The sequence below is a fragment of the Alexandromys fortis genome, unplaced genomic scaffold (assembly GCF_014885135.2).
Source record: "Alexandromys fortis isolate MF-2015 unplaced genomic scaffold, M_Fortis_MF-2015_v1.1 scaffold_28, whole genome shotgun sequence".
NCBI classification, from domain to species: Eukaryota; Metazoa; Chordata; class Mammalia; order Rodentia; family Cricetidae; genus Alexandromys; species Alexandromys fortis.
The window spans coordinates 6,385,851-6,390,110 of NW_026067901.1; the positions used below are offsets into that span (position 1 = coordinate 6,385,851).

General features: G+C 40.9%; 1 pseudogene; it reads right to left on the reverse strand.

Moving 5' to 3' along the window:
- Positions 1 to 2,289: 2,289 nt before the first annotated feature.
- On the reverse strand, positions 2,290 to 3,217 carry LOC126494128 (axin interactor, dorsalization-associated protein-like; annotated as a pseudogene).
- Between the last annotated feature and the right edge of the window lie 1,043 nt (positions 3,218 to 4,260).

A 4,260-nucleotide genomic window follows, 5' to 3' on the forward strand; every position in this document is an offset into this window, starting at 1 on the left:
CAGAAATCTTTAACAAATAAATAAATAAATAAATAAATAAAAATAAAAAAAGAATAAGTAAATGAATGGCCATTAGGTGAGAGGATTATGGTTGGGCAATAAGCATATTCTTAAAATTACATCTGTAATAATGAACATACTCCAACATTAGACTCTAGAGGTCACAGAATCCTTGTACTTATAGATGGCAACAAGGGAATTAGAAATGTTAAACACAGAGGATTGTCTCCTCAACATAGGAAATGTAGACCTGTTTTCCATCCAAAAGACTGGGAGCAGATGGAGTTTATAGCCTTGTGATCTCTGCTATCTGTAATAGTAGGTCTCCAGACTGTTATGTTTATCCAGGACTCTTCCTCTGTAGACCTTTGTCTTGAACATTGCTTCGCAGTCAATAGAATCCATCCTTATGGAAGATGTAAAATGTATCTTGGTGAGCTCTGTGATAACCTGGATCACACAATATTGCCTTTTAGGCCCTTAAGCTACTTAAGAGACTTTAAAGTTCTTCAGTAGTTCAGACAACAGCCTCATTAGTATCTGTAGAATAGTTTGGTTTAAAGATCACCATTGTAAAATTCACTCTTTGAGTCAAATACTTAAGGTGAGGACTCCCTCCTCTAGTGAGGTATACATTAGTGTTTTCTGACAATGGAAGCCATTGTCTTTGTTCTCACTCCCCAGTCCCACTTTTCAGACTACTTGTAAATGCCCTTGACAAACTAATATCAAAGCTTTATCACTTTAGAGGAAATGACTGGTCCTGACAGACATAAATGCTTCTTTACTTGTCAGTTGAGATTGTACATATTCAAATATAAAGTACAAGCATAATAGAACCATTTTAGCCAATAGATTGCCAGCGTAGACAACATGCAGCAGACTGCACATGCACACAGGCAGAACAGCTCCTCCCCATATACACAGCATGCATCTGTTTCCATGAAAGCACTTGTGTTCATGAAGCATTTTATGGGGAAAAGGTTTACTCTAATAAAAGAACACAGGGAAATCCAGAGGCAGATATTAGCTCAGAGAAACAGCAAGAGTAGTCACAGGCATTATTTTCTGCCCCAGGAATTTGAGTCATGTTTTCAAACCATGAAAATTTAAGAGCAAAAGTTTATAGTTTTAATCAATGGAAAAAAATTGAGACTCAGCATACAAAGACAGCAGACTTGGTGACCGAGGTAAAAAAGTTGGACTGGGGACTGACTCTTGCCACCATACCAAACATGTCTCCACAGAGAGCATTGCTGTACTGTTCTAGAGCCTGGGTTCAAAAAATCGGCAGTAAGGTGCAAGGTAGCATGCGCAACATAAATAAACCCTAGTGGTGACATGGCAGGCAGTCCTGGAACACTGAAGTTTCTGCCAGCATAAGGATAACTTAACGTCTATGAAGTAAAGTAATAGCCTTTGTCTGTAAGACACCAGATATTAATTATTTTATGTTTTCATGTCCAACGATGTTTCTGTCATCCTCCTCTTTTCTTCCTTTTCCTTTTCTTCTTGCTCATACATAAACATGTTGAACACATTTTTATATTGAATACTGTATAAAACAGACTAGGGCTGGACTTTGTCAACAGTCTCTAGTTTTCTAATGCTTCTTCTAAAGGGTTAATAGAGAGCAATGAATGACTGCATTTGTCCAGAGAGTCTTCTTACTATTATGAATGCTCGTTCAATAGAATGGCTTGGAAAAGAAAAAAAAAGTAGTAATAATAGTGTTTAGTACCAGGAAAGGAGAGAGAAAGCATAGATCATACACAAGAGAGGGAGTTCTGGGGGGAAAAGTTTGGAGAAATGAAAGAATTTTTACTTTTCTTCTAATGCAGTGTGTCATTTGGAAGCACTGAGACTGGGGATGCTCTCTTATTCATAGCCACTCAGGGACCTATATCTGCTGTTCTTTGGAACATGCAATTTTTTTTTCACAATTGCTTTATGTCTGATGAGCAGAGAAAGAAAAACAAAAGAATGGTGATCTTGGAAAGATGATGATAGCCAAGGTTGCAGCCATTGTCGTATATCACCAATTTGCTCTTTTTGTCTCACATAAGAAGGAGCCAGGAAAATGGAGCAGTATGAATGAGAAGCAGAGGCAAATAGATACTGGCAGTAATGACCACGCTATAGAAAAGGGGTATCAAATGGATGGACAGCAGGAATATGCTGGCCTCTGGTAACTGTGTAAGGTGAAAGAGGACAGAGGGAGACAAAAAAAAATGAGGAAGAAAGATGAATTTATATTTATATAACAACAGTCTTATGAGATGCCTTGGCTTATGTTCCAGATGAAGAGAGATAAATATTGCTGGGCACATCTAGATTGGGTGGACTATGTCTGTGCAGCGCTGTGATGTCAGTCCTATGATCCAAAGGCAGGGGCAGAGAGGAGGCTGTGACTGCCTTTTGTAGAGGGCATTCCTCAGTCTGATAAGATTTACAGGATCTCCATGTGTCAGCCAGCTGAAAGAACTCAGTGTCCACATTAAAATGAACATATGTATCTTCGTTTCTTGAAGCCATGGGAGTATCTTGTACAGGAGTTAAATCTATGCCATTCAAATCCTTCACGCTGACTGTAATGTAAGGATTGGTGTACTGCCCAGCATCATTCAGACCGATTTTCTCAATTCTGATGGTGAGTAATGTCATCCCTGGTTCTGACTGCAATAGTGACAACAAAGTACCAGGAACTCTGGCAGAAAAAGAATCAGGAGGGCCTGTTCCAGCACCATCTTCTTCATCTCCTTCAGATTTCAAATTTCTTCTTAATGGGATAGGCTGAATATCAAATGGGAATTCTTTATTATATGTAAGGATATTCTTCAGGATTGATTTTAGCTTCTTCAGGTCCTCCAGTCTAGGTTCTTCTTGGGACTGTGTAGACTGTAATGCTGTGCTTCACAATTCTAAAGATGTAGCGATTGCTTATGGTTTTCTCTTGCTCTTCTTTGAATTAAGAATTATTATGTTGAGCTTGGGCCTCCTCCTGTAGGTGTCTTGCTAATATCTGTTACTCTTCGATTGCCTTCACCAGCTAGCCCCAAGAGTCGAAGTCAGAGCCTCTCCTGTGACTGGTGCCTCAGCATTGCAGCAGATTCCGGGTCACCTCCAATGTGGCTGGTCTCCACCCTGGTCCCCTCCTACCCCTACCTGCAAGGCTGGGCTCTAGGACACCTATCCTTCCTGGGCTTGGCCATGACATTAACAAGGTCTGGAGGAAACACTAAGGTCACTACCGCTTCTCAAACATTACAAACCTAAAAAGACGTTTACGAGCACTGAGGTTTTTTTTTTTTTTTTTTTGATTTTCAAGACAGAGTTTCTCCGTAGCTTTTGGTTCCTGTCCTGGAACTAGCTCTTGTGGACCAGGCTGGCCTCCAACTCACAAAGATCCTCCTGCCTCTGCCATCCGAGTGCTGGGATTAAAGGCGTGTGCCACCACCGCCCAGCCTAAGCACTGAGTTTTTGCCTTCACGGAGATGGATGAACTCAAACCTGGACCAACTGTAAAAGAATTATACAAGAAACCCACTGATTTTTAAAGGGAAAAAATTACAATTATTGACCAAGAAACCACTTTATCTTCATCTACATCAAACTTTGCACAAGGAATGATCCTGAAGCAAATAACCTGAATAACCTGGAACTTGTGTGAATTTTCCCACTCAGAAACCATCATAGCTTTGTGCAGCAATTCACTCTTCACAGGCGGGAACTGAGCCCGACCCATGCCAACTGGCCAGCAAGTTCATTACAAAGCTGGACACCTGAACTCCAAAGTTCAGCACATCATTGACCTATCCTTTGGATACAGGTTTATTGTGGCTTTTGAAACATTTTTACTTTGTATTAATTGTACAATTAATTATTGATTTTTCTCATTACCACTGCTCTTCCCCCACCCCAGTTTCCTGGACAGTACTGTTGTGGTCGATGTGCTGGACTTCAGACAATGCAGCGATAAGAATGTGAGGGAGTTAACAATTCTGCTCGCTCAAGTGTGCTCTTCTGGCTTGAATGTCACACTCTGGGTTGAGGTGGGTAGGATTGCTCTGAGAGGAATTGGACTAGCTACATTGTCCAGGAAAGTCTGTCCGCAAGCTTATAGGTACTCCTTAGGAGTGGCCTAGCCAAATGCCATAGATCTCCTGCATGGAAAGTGTGTCCTGGCTAGGTGAGAATCCCACATGGGGTGTTCCCCAGATGACCAGACTGGTTTTTTTATAAGCTTCCACAGACTCAATG